The sequence below is a fragment of the Phyllobates terribilis genome, unplaced genomic scaffold, assembly GCF_046119375.1.
Source record: "Phyllobates terribilis strain yellow unplaced genomic scaffold, ASM4611937v1 Scaffold_7__3_contigs__length_470593459, whole genome shotgun sequence".
In the NCBI taxonomy this organism is placed as follows: Eukaryota; Metazoa; Chordata; class Amphibia; order Anura; family Dendrobatidae; genus Phyllobates; species Phyllobates terribilis.
The window spans coordinates 166,064,012-166,079,907 of record NW_027362767.1 but is presented as its reverse complement, the minus strand read 5'-3'; positions in this window follow the sequence as shown (position 1 = coordinate 166,079,907).

The window sequence follows — 15,896 nt, the reverse complement described above, 5'->3', positions numbered from 1 at the left end:
GAGTTGTATGCGGAAGGGCTAACATCTGCAAGGTCCAGACGGTCGGCAGCACCAAGGCGGCAGGCATGTGAGGGTGGGGGAGATGGTTTTACCAGGGCGTATGGTAGCAGCCAAACTAGTGAGGAAGGTGCAGCAGCCCAGGAAGAAGTGGAGGACGAACTGATGGAAGACTCATCAGATGAGGGAGACCTTGATCACATTTCTGTTGTGTGAGGTTGGGGGGAGAGGACAGAGGAAGGAAGCATGATTGTTACCTCGCCACTAGAGATGAGAGTTGTTCTACTCGAACTGTTCGCCAATCTCAAATTCGAGCTGTTTTGGGCGGTGTTCGAGCCGGTCGGCGAACACGAACAATTTGAGAAAAATTCGGCTGTTCGAGGTTATGTTCGATAACTGTTCGTGCACCAAAATCATAACTGGATTTTTTCTCAGTAATGATGAAAATTAATGTTAATACGCAGTTTGAGTGTACAGCGGGGCGGGGGGAGGGGCAGGGGATGGATCTCTGCAGGAACAATGAAGATCTCCATTTTTTTTTCTCTTTCCCGCATTTGCAGTGGGGAGGTGCAATCTGTCAGCCTATCAGCAGCGCACACACGGAGCGAAGTGCTTTATTTCACACAAGCAAGGGCATGTGTGATTGGCAGTGTATGTCACATGTCCTTGCCCTATAAGACCAAGCCATTTTCCCCGTCGCCACCATTTTCTCACTGCTGCAGCTGCGTGTTAGACGGCACCGCTGTTGCTGTGTGCGCTATACCTTGTTAATTTCAAGCCAATTTTCGCACAAATATACAGATAGCTTGGGAGTAGGGAATAGTTGTGATTGCAGTCCTTTTAAGGACTAGGTTACAGAATTTCCTACGACTTTTATCAGGCAGGTCTGTGCTCTTAAATAGATAGATTGTGGGAGTAAAGACTAATTGTAATTGGAGTCCTTTTCAGGACTAGGTTACATCAGTTCCTATCAGTTTTTGCCAGGCAGGTCTGTGCCAGTGCTGTGCAAGTTTTTTTCACAGCATTTGGCTGAATCTAGCAAAGCTAATCCTTTTTGGCCTATTGCAGAGTGTGTTAGTCAGTGGAGTAGCCTATCTGTGTTGCAAGATATACCACCTGTGTATAGAATACCAATTTTTTTACTGCACCTAGTGAAGTAAAATCTTTTGGGCATAGCATCATTCTATTAGTCCATCTATACTGACCTCCATCAGGTTGCAAACTGAATATAATTTTTTTCTGCATCTAGCTCTGAAAAAATATTTGGGCTTCTAGCAGTGTGTGGGACTTGGTCTATTAGTCCATCTATACTGACCTCCATCAGGTTGCAAATTAAAAATAATTTTTTTCTGCATCTAGCTCTGAAAAAATATTTGGGCTTCTAGCAGTGTGTGGGACTTGGTCTATTAGTCCATCTATACTGACCTCCATCAGGTTGCAAATTAAAAATAATTTTTTTCTTCATTTATCTCTGAAAAAATATTTGGGCTTCTAGCAGCGTGTGGGACTTGTTCTATTAGTCCATCTATACTGACCTCCATCAGGTTGCAAATTAAAAATAATTTTTTTCTGCATGTAGCTCTGAAAAAATATTTGGGCTTCTAGCAGTGTGTGGGACTTGGTCTATTAGTCCATCTATACTGACCTCCATCAGGTTGCAAATTAAAAATAATTTTTTTCTGCATCTAGCTCTGAAAAAATATTTGGGCTTCTAGCAGTGTGTGGGACTTGGTCTATTAGTCCATCTATACTGACCTCCATCAGGTTGCAAATTGAATAAAAAAATTTTCTGCATCTAGCTCTGAAAAAATATTTGGGCTTCTAGCAGTGTGTGGGACTTGGTCTATTAGTCCATCTATACTGACCTCCATCAGGTTGCAAATTGAATAAAAAAATTTTCTGCATCTAGCTCTGAAAAAATATTTGGGCTTCTAGCGGTGTGTGGGACTTGGTCTATTAGTCCATCTATACTGACCTCCATCAGGTTGCAAATTAAAAATAATTTTTTTCTGCATCTAGCTCTGAAAAAATATTTGGGCTTCTAGCAGTGTGTGGGACTTGGTCTATTAGTCCATCTATACTGACCTCCATCAGGTTGCAAATTAAAAATAATTTTTTTCTGCATCTAGCTCTGAAAAAATATTTGGGCTTCTAGCAGTGTGTGGGACTTGGTCTATTAGTCCATCTATACTGACCTCCATCAGGTTGCAAATTAAAAATAATTTTTTTCTTCATTTATCTCTGAAAAAATATTTGGGCTTCTAGCAGCGTGTGGGACTTGTTCTATTAGTCCATCTATACTGACCTCCATCAGGTTGCAAATTAAAAATAATTTTTTTCTGCATCTAGCTCTGAAAAAATATTTGGGCTTCTAGCAGTGTGTGGGACTTGGTCTATTAGTCCATCTATACTGACCTCCATCAGGTTGCAAATTAAAAATAATTTTTTTCTGCATCTAGCCCAGCCAATAGTTTTGGCCTAATACCACAGTTTGGCCACTCAGCTCTGCTCGGTTACCATCCATTGTTTTTTTGTGCAAACAACTCCAGAGTTGTGAATTAGTTAACCACCAAAATGAGTGGAAAAAGGCCTGCTGCTGGTGGAAAGGGGAATAGGCGTGTTGGGAAGGGGAAAAAAGGTTGTGTCCGTGGGGTAGGTGCAGAAGAAAGACCATCTTCCAGCCAAACTAAAATGTCTACTTCTTTTAGCGGACAATGTGATAAGATCCCTTTCTTACGGCCACGCCAATCGCTACAAATTCCAGATGAGGCACAAAAACAGCAGGTGCTTCAACGGATATCAAGTGCTCCTTTAAGTGGGCTCTACTCCACATCAACTTCAACATCACAAATACTCCAGTCCTCAAAGGTGTCACCCAAATCGCACTTGCTTCCTCACAGCTCCCAAATCTCCAGCTGCCCGTCTGAGTATGAGGTAGAACAGATGGTTGAGTCTGCAGAGCTGTTTACTCATACTATAGCCTGGGAATCAGAGGTCGACTCCAGCGCTTCTGTGAATCCAGACGAGGAAATGATCTGCACTGATGCCCAGAATCTTTATGAGTCGGATCCAGGACCAGACGCAGAAGGTTCTGACCATAATATAGACCCTCATTCCCAAACTGTAACTCCTGTTGGTGGAGACAATGAGGAAGACGATGATAAGACTCAAATACCTGATTGGAGCGACAACTTTAGTTTTTTGTCAGGGCAGGAACAGGTTGGCTCTGAGGACGACGGGTGTGATAACGCACAGGGTGATGATGATGAGGTCGGAGATCCCACTTACTGTCAACCCACAGTCAGCCAAGAGATGAGGTCAGCAGAGGAGGTGGAGGAAGATGCTAGTGACGACGAGGTCAGGTTGCGCCTTCCTGGACAGAGACATAGTACTGGAAGCACGTCAACAACTGCATCCTCAAACACAACTCTGCCTGTCACCACAAGTCGTGGTGGCTCTTCAGGTCGCATGGGTGCTAAGCCTTGCATAGCCTGGGCATTTTTTCAGATCGATAAAGATGACCCAACTCGTGTTATCTGTAACATTTGTCAGCAAAAGCTAAGTAGAGGCCAAAAAATACATAGTTTGAGTACTTCATGCATGAACCGGCACATGGACATGAAGCATAAGTTGCAGTGGGAAGCTCAGTGTGCTACAATGCGGCCTAGCCGGCCGGGCCAATCACCGTCTGCCATATCTTGTGCATCCGCGGCCTCTTCATCCTCTGTGACTGGGGGGACAGCAGTCACACCTGTTTTGGGGCGCAGACCTGCCACCTCTTTACCCGCAACAGCCAGCGTGATTGGCAGGTCATCATTTTCTTTGGAGGTGGTAACACCAGCTGGTGTTGAGCGCTGTCCGACATCGATAGCACCACCTTTGGATCAAGGCAACCTAACATGTCCGCCTGCATCTTCCTCACAGACCGGCAGTTTGCCGGGGACACCCTTATCAACCCCGTCTAAGCACAATAGCCAGCCCTCGGTCCCTCAGATGTGGACAAGTAAAAGACCATTTCCTCCTAGCCATGAGAAAGCTAAGAGGTTGAATTTCACCATCTGCAAGCTCTTGGCTACAGAAATGCTGCCTTTCCGCCTGGTGGACACAGAGGATTTTCGAGACCTTATGTCCGTCGCAGTGCCCCAGTACCAGATGCCCAGTCGGCACTACTTCTCAAAGAAAGGTGTGCCTGCGCTCCACCAGCATGTCGCACACAACATCACCACTTCTTTGAGAAACTCTGTGTGTGACAGGGTGCATTTCACCACAGACACTTGGACGAGTAGGCATGGACAGGGGCGTTACATGTCGCTGACTGGGCACTGGGTAACTATGGTGACAGCAGGACAAGGGGCTGCTGTCCAAGTCTTGCCGTCCCCACGAGTTGTGCGTCAATCCTCTTTATGTCAAAGTTCCTCCACTGCTTCTGCCTCCTCAACCTCCTCTCGGTCTTCCACCTGCACCCAAAGCCTGTCTGGTCATGCCACAAGCTTTCTAACTGCGCAGAAGGGATCCTGCACACCTCCTTACTATGCTGGCAGTAGGGCTCAACGTCATCAGGCGGTTTTTACATTGAAATGTCTGGGAAATGTGAGTCACACAGCTGAGGAGTTGTGGTCAGCTCTGGAGAACCAATTTCATGAATGGTTGTCTCCACTGGACCTGAAACCAGGGAAGGCCGTGTGCGACAATGCTGCAAACCTGGGTGCGGCCCTTCGCCGGGGCAATGTCACACACGTGCCTTGTATGGCTCACGTGTTGAACCTGGTTGTCCAGCAATTTTTAGCCCACTATCCCAGACTAGATGGCCTTCTGCAGAGGGCACGGTCGCTGTGTGCTCACTTCCGCCGTTCGCATCCCGCAGCTCAGCGACTTACATCTCTACAGAAGTCGTTGGGCCTGCCACTTCACCGGCTAAAATGCGATGTGCCTACCCGGTGGAATTCAACTCTGCACATGTTGCAGCGACTGTGGCAGCACCGACAAGCCCTGGTGCAATACGTTCTGACGTATAGCCTGGGCCAACGAGATTCAGAGGTGGGGCAAATCACGCTGGAGGAGTGGTCTCAGATCAGGAACCTATGCACCCTTCTGCACAGTTTTGAAATGGCGACGAAGATGTTTAGTGCTGACGATGCCATTATCAGCATGACTATTCCGGTGATTTACATGCTGGAGCACATGTTAAACAGAATTCGGAGTCAGGTGGTGGCACAAGAGGAGGTGGAGGAAGTAGAGGAGGAGGAGTTGTATGCGGAAGGGCTAACATCTGCAAGGTCCAGACGGTCGGCAGCACCAAGGCGGCATTCATGTGAGGGTGGGGGAGATGGTTTTACCAGGGCGCATGGTAGCAGCCAAACTAGTGAGGAAGGTGCAGGAGCCCAGGAAGAAGTGGAGGACGAACTGATGGAAGACTCATCAGATGAGGGAGAACTTGATCACATTTCTGTTGTGCGAGGTTGGGGGGAGAGGACAGAGGAAGGAAGCATGATTGTTACCTCGCCACCAACACAACAGGGACTTGGTGCTCCTGGATGCGCAACACACATGAGTGCCTTCTTGCTGCACTACCTGCAACATGACCCTCGAATTGTGAGAATTAGAAATAATCCTGACTACTGGGTTGCCACACTGTTAGATCCCCGGTACAAAAGTAAATTTGCAGAAATTATTCCTGCCATAGAAAGGGATGCACGCATGCAGGAGTATCAGCAGAGACTGTTGCAGAATCTTACATGTGCTTTTCCACAAAATACCAGTGGTGCACGTAGTGAATCTCACAGTTCCAACTTGCCAACCGTGGGACCGTCAAGTGTTCAGCACTCAAACCGTAACAGAACCACAGTATCTGCTGGTAACATCAATTTTGCGGAATCATTTCACCACTTTTTTAGCCCATCCTTTGCAAGGCCACAGGAGACAAGAAGTCTGACACATAGTCAACGCCTAGAGACGATGGTACAGGAGTATCTCCAAGTAAACATTGAAGCCACGACTGTGTCACTGGACCCTTGCTCTTTTTGGGCTTCCAATCTGGATAAATGGCCGGAGCTAGCCACTTACGCCTTGGAGATCTTGTCATGCCCCGCAGCCAGCGTTCTGTCTGAACGTGTGTTCAGCACTGCTGGTGGTGTGCTGACAGATAAGCGCACGCGGCTCTCCACTGATAATGTAGACAGACTCACGTTCATAAAGATGAACAAATCATGGATCCGAAACGACTTTTCTACCCCTGTGTCATCCTGGGGAGAGTAAAAGCTTGATGATTGGTTAAAATCACCCTACCAACCGTTTTAAGCTTTCAAATTACTAATCATGTTTATCTGTATCTTGACTGGAAAATAATTTGGGCTTTGTAGCAGTGTGCAGCACTGATCCTATTAGGCCATCTATAATAAGCTTCACCAGATTTAAAATTAAAAATAATTTTTAGCTGCATCTAGCCCGGAAAATAATTTTGGGGCTCCGAGATGCGCAAGACACATAAGTGCCTTCTTGCTGCACTACCTGCAGCATGACCCTCATATTGTCAGAATTCGAAGTAATCATGACTACTGGGTTGCCACACTCTTAGATCCCCCAAACTTTTCGATCAACCTTTTCATTTTAATAAAGACCAAAAAAATGGTCATTTTTGAAATTATAAGCATTAGCAGGTTGTTAGAAACTGAAATCAAACAGTTTTCAACTCAAAACTTTATTCTAGGTGATGTTACATTTTCACATAGGACCCCTTGTTCGAAAGGAGCTTCTGAACTCTCTCGTCCATTGAATTTGTCAGGTTTTGGATGGTTTCTGCTTCAATTGTTTTGCATGAGGACAGAATACCCTCCCAGAGCTGTTGCTTAGATGTGAACTGCCTCCCGCCATCATAGACACTCCTTTTAATGATGCTCCAAAGGTTCTGAATGGGGTAGAGGTCAGGGGAGCATGGGGGTCACACCATAAGTTTGTCCCCTTTTATTCCCATATCAGCCAGAGATGCAGATGTTTTATGTGCAGCATGAGATGGTGCATTATCATGCAGAAAAATGATCTTGCTGTGAAATACACGGTTCTTCTTCTTGAACCATGGCAGGAAGTGCTGTTTGAGAAAATCCACATACATTATGGAGTTCATCTTTAGCGCCTTCAGGGATCCTAAAGGGGCCGACAATCTCTCTCCCCATGATTCCAGCCCAAAACATTACTCCACCTCCTCCTTGTTGGCGCTGTAGCCGTGTTTGCGTGGGGTGTCCATCAACCAGCCATCCTCCACTCCATTCATCTGGACCATCGAGCGCTGCACGGCACTCATCCGTGAACAAAACAGTTTTGAAATCAGTCTTCATGTAATGTTTGGCCCACTGGAGCCGTTTCTGCTTGTGTGAAGTGGATAGAGGAGGTCGACAGGATGGCATATGCACAGCTGCAAACCTCTGAAGGACCCTGCATCTTGTTGTTCGGGGGACGTTGGAGGCACAAGCAGCTTCAAAAACTTGTCTGCTGCTATGACAAGGCTTTTTTGCCGCTGCTGTTTCAACCTGACGTAATTGCCTGTAGGAAAGAGTCCTCAATTTGCCCTTATCAGCACGCACACGTGTGTACTGTGAATCAGCTACATACTTCTTGATTGCCAAGACACTTCATCCTGATCATCGCACAATGTTGATTGTAGTCATGCCTTGACCTAAACACTCCACAATTTGTTGCTTCTCAGCAGCCGACACATCCTTTTTCTTTCCCATTTTGGCAGAAAATGTAGGCTGCTTAATAATGTGAGAGAGCCTTCTTAAGTAGTCTTGCCTTTCATTGGACACAGCTGCCAAACTAATTAGCACAGGTGTCTGCAATTGCTTACAGTGATATAAAGAGCCCTGACACACATCACCATCAATGAGTTTAACTGACAAACAAACAAATTCTTCCCTTATCACTCCTAAACACTTTTTGCATAATAATTTGGAACGCGGTGTACATGTGCTTTTCCACAAAACACCAGTGGTTCACGTAGTGAATCTTACAGTTCTAACTTGCCAACCGTGGTCTGTATGGAATTGTTCAATAAAGGGCCCAAAATTAAGATAACATAGATGGGAGAGGTCTCTATGAATAGGAATTCCTAAGTATTTGATACCCTGTGAGGGCCAGGCAAAGGGAAAGTTGGACTGGATGGAATCCTATATGGATTTAGGGAGGGAGACATCGAGGGCCTCAGACTTCGCTGCATTGATTTTAAAATTTGACCATGTAACAAAGTGATCTATTTCAGCCATAACAGCAGGGATGGATATATGTGATTGAGTGATATATACTAGGACATCATCAGCAAATAGAGAGCACTTGTACTCGGTGGCTCCCACCTCAATCCACCTAATATTGGGGTTATGGCGAATTGATGAGAGCAGGTGCTCCGTCACTAGGATGTATAAGAGAGGGGACAGAGGACATCCCTGCCTTGTCCCATTGGTGATTGTGAAAGGTGATGAAAATGTTCTGACGCACCCCCTGGGCCTTGGGACACCCAGAGCCGGACCCTTTTTGGTGGATGCTGGTGGTTGTAGTCTTCGTGGCGGCGATCCGGTTCCGTGGCTCAGGGCGGTCAAACCAGTGGCGGAACTATTTATGTGGTTTTGATGTTTAAATGTCCGACTACGCCACCCGTGGATTGCGGTCAGAGTGAACCGCCGCTACAGGGCAGACCGCTAAGGCTGGTGTTGTGGGTGCAGCAGAGCGTAGCATAACTCCCCACGGGAGGAGTATAGCCTCAGGGCAGTGTATGCGGAGGATGGGGGTGATGGTGCAGGGCAGCAGCAGTAACGACACGGAGTCAGTGATGCAGTTCAGGGCCTTTACTCACAGTTCTTATTATCCAGACCACGTCTGCAGGTAACGGCTGCCCACGTCGTACTGTGCTCACCAGGTGAGGGGCTCAGACAACTCCCAGATAACTTTGGAGCGCTTCACAGGACCCCCTTTGTGTGTCCTTTGTCTGGCCTTTCTTACCAACACTTCTGACCGGCTGCCTCGGGCCTCCTCTTGGTAAACTTGGCGCCAGTTTCCCTGACCCTATGTGGTGCCTTCCTAGCGGGTGGAGCAAGGGGCTGCGCCACATAAAATGTCAGAGCCTCCGGTTTCTAGCTGAGGGTCGTTTCCTGCCTCCACTAGTTTGGGGACCGGTCTCCCCCTTTGGCCTGACCCCTCCACGCAGGTGGATTCGGGCGTGCGGTGGCGACTCGCCCGTCCGCACCCCTGGGATCCCTTCATTCCTCGTTCCTGGAGCCTTCTCCGCTCCTCTTCCTTCCTTCTCCCTCTTGCAGGCCTGGGCCTCTGTTACTAGGCCCGCCTCCGGAGCAGAGCTCATGCAGAGCCCCTGCTCCCTGCCACTTCTGCTCAGACTTCTCTGCACTGAACTAAGATGGTGCCCACCTTTTATACTCCCTTCTCAATGCACCCAGGAACTGCTTCCTCCCTGCTCCTGCACTGCAGGGTTCCCCTTCCTCAGTGTTCCCTCCCCCCACTCCAGCCAGGGACAGGGACTGTCGTGCCCATCTCAGGGGCATATTGGTCGCCCTGCCCCACGGCAATGTGGTGTAATGCATGCAGGTGTCGGGTCCTGATCCACACTCCATCCTTATCTGAGAGTGAGATATCACACCTCTGGGTGAGGTGCAATACGTCTGTAGCAACCGAGCCCTCGGTGCTACAGTTCCATTTATCTTCAGCCTAGGTGACGTATTGTGATACAGGGCCGTGATTTTGGCTATAAAAGGGTCCCCTAGACCCCTACCCCAAGCTTTTTAAGAGAATCATATATGGCGTGCCAGGAGACTCTATGGAATGCTTTCTCAGCATCCAACGAGAGTATCTACTTACAAATTTTTAACTGCATCTAGCCCAGGAAATACTTTGTGCCTAGTAGCAGTGTCTGCTAGTCAGCGGATTATCCCGGCTGTTAAGCAAGCTACACCACCTGTAGTTTGGACACTTAATTTTTTCAAAGGAAATGCTTCGGGACCACGGGATACTTAGTGAAGAGCATCAGGAGGCACCCCAAGGCATAGGGGCTGGGACTGGCACTAGGATGCCTTGCGGTGGACAGCCGAGCTCGATCCTTATAAAAGCTTTTTAACTGCAGCAGCTTTAGTGGACGCTACTGGAGCTGGAATTACGCGGCTGCTGGCATGAGACTTGCCCTCCAATAGATCCTTGTAAATGGATTTAAAGTGTATTCATTCAAATTAGAGGGACAATTTAAATTAAAAAGCTTAGAGCTGCCTCCACCACAGGGGGGCTCTCTCGACCCACCAGCGGACAGGCACCAGTATTGGGAGAGGGGGGCTGGCCGTCAGGGTTCACCGCGGCTCTGGCACAAACCCGGCGACATGGAGGTGGCACGGGCAGGAGCGGACTGGCCGTCTCGGCTTCTCACTTTTTGGATTTTAGAAGGGCATGACATGCCTATATCTGTGTCTCCCCCTCCTTTTACTCCTCCACCTCTTTTCTTTTCGCATGACTATATGTACTTGTCACTTTTCCATGTGTTAGTTGTGTCTTCTGAGCAGTTTGTCAGCTTTTGGACACCTTTGAAGGTGTTTTCTATGTGTTTCTATGTGTTTTTGTTTGCCTGCCATTGGTTTTAACGGTGTTCGAAGGTGTTCGACGAACCGAACCGAACTCGAACACTACGGGGGTGGCTCAACACTACTCGCCACCAACACAACAGGGACTTGGTGCTCCTGGATGCGCAACACACATGAGTGCCCTCTTGCTGCACTACCTGCAACATGACCCTCGAATTGTGAGAATTAGAAATAATCCTGACTACTGGGTTGCCACACTGTTAGATTCCCGGTACAAAAGTAAATTTGCAGAAATTATTCCTGCCATAGAAAGGGATGCACGCATGCAGGAGTATCAGCAGAGACTGTTGCAGAATCTTACATGTGCTTTTCCACAAAACACCAGTGGTGCACGTAGAGAATCTCACAGTTCCAACTTGCCAACCGTGGGACCGTCGAGTGTTCAGCACTCAAACCATAACAGAACCACAGTATCTGCTGGTAACATCAATTTTGCGGAATCATTTCACCACTTTTTTAGCCCATCCTTTGCAAGGCCACAGGAGACAAGAAGTCTGACACATAGTCAACGCCTAGAGACGATGGTACAGGAGTATCTCCAAGTAAACATTGAAGCCATGACTGTGTCACTGGACCCTTGCTCTTTTTGGGCTTCCAATCTGGATAAATGTCTGGAGCTAGCCACTTACGCCTTGGAGATCTTGTCATGCCCCGCAGCCAGCGTTCTGTCTGAACGTGTGTTCAGCGCTGCTGGTGGTGTGCTGACAGATATGCGCACGCGGCTCTCCACTGATAATGTAGACAGACTCACGTTCATAAAGATGAACAAATCATGGATCCGAAACGACTTTTCTACCCCTGTGTCATCCTGGGGAGAGTAAAAGCTTGATGATTGGTTAAAATCACCTCACCAACCGTTTTAAGCTTTCAAATTACTAATCATGTTTATCTGTATCTTGGCTGGAAACTAATTTGGGCTTTGTAGCAGTGTGCAGCACTGATTCTATTAGGCCATCTATACTAAGCTCCACCAGATTTAAAATTACTAATCATGTTTATCTGTACCTTGGCTGGAAAATAATTTGGGCTTTGTAGCAGTGTGCAGCACTGATTCTATTAGGCCATCTATACTAAGCTCCACCAGATTTAAAATTAATAATAATTTTTAGCTGCATCTAGCCCGGAAAATAATTTTGGGGCTCCGAGATGCGCAAGACACATAAGTGCCTTCTTGCTGCACTACCTGCAACATGACCCTCATATTGTCAGAATTCGAAGTAATCCTGACTACTGGGTTGCCACACTCTTAGATCCCCCAAACTTTTCGATCAACCTTTTCATTTTAATAAAGACCAAAAAAATGGTCATTTTTGAAATTATAAGCAATAGCAGGTTATTAGAAACTGAAATCAAACAGTTTTCAACTCAAAACTTTATTCTAGGTGATGTTACATTTTCACATAGGACCCCTTGTTCGAAAGGAGCTTCTGAACTCTCTCGTCCATTGAATTTGTCAGGTTTTGGATGGTTTCTGCTTCAATTGTGTTGCATGAGGACAAAATACCCTCCCAGAGCTGTTGCTTAGATGTGAACTGCCTCCCGCCATCATAGACACTCCTTTTGATGATGCTCCAGAGGTTCTGAATGGGGTAGATGTCAGGGGAGCATGGGGGTCACACCATAAGTTTGTCCCCTTTTATGCCCATATCAGCCAGAGATGCGGATGTTTTATGTGCAGCATGAGATGGTGCATTATTATGCATAAAAATGATCTTGCTGTGGAATACACGGTTCTTCTTCTTGAACCATGGCAGGAAGTGCTGTTTGAGAAACTCCACATACATTATGGAGTTCATCTTTACCCCTTCAGGGATCCTAAAGGGGCCGACAATCTCTCTCCCCATGATTCCAGCCCAAAACATTACTCCATCTCCTCCTTGTTGGCGCTGTAGCCGTGTTTGTGTGGGGTGTCCATCAACCAGCCATCCTCCACTCCATCCATCTGGACCATCGAGCGTTGCACACCACTCATCCGTGAACAAAACAGTTTTGAAATCAGTCTTCATGTAATGTTTGGCCCACTAGAGCCGTTTCTGCTTGTGTGAAGTGGATAGAGGAGGTCGACAGGATGGCGCATGCACAGCTGCAAACCTCTGAAGGACCCTGCATCTTGTTGTTCGGGGGACGTTGGAGGCACCAGCAGCTTCAAAAACTTGTCTGCTGCTATGACAAGGCTTTTTTGCCGCTGCTCTTTTAACCTGACGTAATTGCCTGTAGGAAAGAGTCCTCAATTTGCCCTTATCAGCACGCACACATGTGTACTGTGAATCAGCTACATACTTCTTGATTGCCAAGACACTTCATCCTGATCATCGCACAATGTTGATTGTAGTCATGCCTTGACCTAAACACTCCACAATTTGTTGCTTCTCAGCAGCCGACACATCCTTTTTCTTTCCCATTTTGGCAGAAAATGTAGGCTGCTTAATAATGTGGGACAGCCTTCTTAAGTAGTCTTGCCTTTCATTAGACACACCTGCCAAACTAATTAGCACAGGTATCTGCAATTGCTTACAGTGATATAAAGAGCCCTGACACACATCACCATCAATGAGTTTAACTGACAAACAAAAAACTTCTTACCTTATCACTCCTAAACAGTTTTTGCATAATAATTTGGAACACAGTGTACATGTGCTTTTCCACAAAACACCAGTGGTTCACGTAGTGAATCTTACAGTTCTAACTTGCCAACCGTGGTCTGTATGGAGTTGTTCAATAAAGGGCCCAAAATTAAGATAACATAGATGGGAGAGGTCTCTATGAATAGGAATTCCTAAGTATTTGATACCCTGTGAGGGCCAGGCAAAGGGAAAGTTGGACTGGATGGAATCCTGTATGGATTTGGGGAGGGAGACATCGAGGGCCTCAGACTTCGCTGCATTGATTTTAAAATTTGACCATGTAAGAAAGTGTTTTATTTCAGCCATAACAGCATGGATGGATATATGTGATTGAGTGATATATACTAGGACATCATCAGCAAATAGAGAACACTTGTACTCGGTGCCTCCCACCTTAATCCACCTAATATTGGGGTTATGGCGAATTGATGAGAGCAGGTGCTCCGTCACTAGGATGTATAAGAGAGGGGACAGAGAACATCCCTGCCTTGTCCCATTGGTGATTGTGAAAGGTGATGAAAATGTTCTGATGCACCCCCTGGGCCTTGGGACACCCGGAGCCGGACCCTTTTTGGTGGATGCTGGTGGTTGTAGTCTCCGTGTCGGCGACCCGGTTCCGTGGCTCAGGGCGGTCAAACCAGTGGCGGAACTATTTATGTGGTTTTGATGTTTAAATGATGTTTAAATGTCCGACTACGCCACCCGTGGATTGCGGTCAGAGTGAACCGCCGCTGCAGGGCAGACCGATGAGGCTGGTGTTGTGGGTGCAGCAGGAGTATAGCCTCAGGGCAGTGTATGCGGAGGATGGGGGTGATGGTGCAGGGCAGCAGCAGTAGCGACACGGAGTCAGTGATGCAGTCCAGGGCCTTTACTCACAGTTCTTATTATCCAGACCACGTCTGCAGGTAATGGCTGCCCACGTCGTACTGTGCTCACCAGGTGAGGGGCTCAGACAACTCCCAGATAACTTTGGAGCGCTTCACAGGACCCCCTTTGTGTGTCCTTTGTCTGGCCTTTCTTACCAACCCTTCTGTCCGGCTGCCTCGGGCCTCCTCTTGGTAAACTTGGCGCCAGTTTCCCTGACCCTATGTGGTGCCTTCCTAGCGGCTGCGCCACATAAAGTCACAGCCTCCGGTTTCTAGCTGAGGGTCGTTTCCTGCCTCCACTAGTTTCGGGGACCGGTCTCCCCCTTTGGCCTGACCCCTCCACGCAGGTGGATTCGGGCGTGCGGTGGCGACTCGCCCGTCCGCACCCCTGGGATCCCTTCGTTCCTCGTTCCTGGAGCCTTCTCCACTCCTCTTCCTTCCTTCTCCCTCTTCCAGGCCTGGGCCTCTGTTACTAGACCCGCCTCCGGAGCAGAGCTCATGCAGAGCCCCTGCTCCCTGTCACTTCAGCTCAGACTTCTCTGCACTGAACTAAGATGGTGCCCACCTTTTATACTCCCTTCTCAATGCACCCAGGAACTGCTTCCTCCCTGCTCCTGCACTACAGGGTTCCCCTTCCTCAGTGTTCCCTCCCCCCACTCCAGCCAGGGACAGGGACTGTCGTGCCCATCTCAGAGGCATATTGGTCACCCTGCCCCACGGCAATGTGGTGTAATGCATGCAGGTGTCGGGTCCTGATCCACACTCCATCCTTACCTGAGAGTGAGATATCACACCTCTGGGTGAGGTGCAATACCTCTGTAGCAACCGAGCCCTCAGTGTGCTACAGTTCCATTTACCTTCAGCCTAGGTGACGTATTGCGATACAGGGCCGTGATTTGGGCTTTAAAAGGGTCCCATAGACCCCTACCCCAAGCTTTTTAAGAGAATCATATATGGCGTGCCAGGAGACTCTATGGAATGCTTTCTCAGCATCCAACGAGAGTATCTAATTACAAATTTTTAACTGCATCTAGCCCAGGAAATACTTTTGTGCCTAGTAGTAGTGTCTGCTAGTCAGCGGATTATCCCGGCTGTTAAGCAAGCTACACCACCTGTAGTTTGGACACTTAATTTTTTCAAAGGAAATGCTTCGGGACCACAGGATACTCAGTGAAGAGCATCAGGAGGCACCCCAAGGCATAGGGGCTGGGACTGGCAGTAGGATGCCTTGCGGTGGACAGCCGAGCTCGATCCTTATAAAAGCTTTTTAACTGCAGCAGCTTTAGTGGACGCTACTGGAGCTGGAATTACGCGGCTGCTGGCATGAGACTTGCCCTCCAATAGATCCTTGTAAATTGATTTAAAGTGTATTCATTCAAATTAGAGAGACAATTTAAATTAAAAAGCTTAGAGCTGCCTCCACCACAGGGGGGCTCGCTCGACCCACCAGCGGACAGGCACCAGTATTGGGAGAGGGGGGCTGGCCGTCAGGGTTCACCGCGGCTCTGGCACAAACCCGGCGACACAGAGTTGGCACGGGCAGGAGCGGACTGGCCGTGTCGGCTTCTCACTTTTTGGATTTTAGAAGGGCATGACATGCCTATATCTGTGTCTCCCCCTCCTTTTACTCCTCCACCTCTTTTCTTTTCGCATGACTATATGTACTTGTCACTTTTCCATGTGTTAGTTGTGTCTTCTGAGCAGTTTGTCAGCTTTTGGACACCTTTGAAGGGGTTTTCTATGTGTTTCTATGTGTTTTTGTTTGCCTGCCATTGGTTTTAACGGTG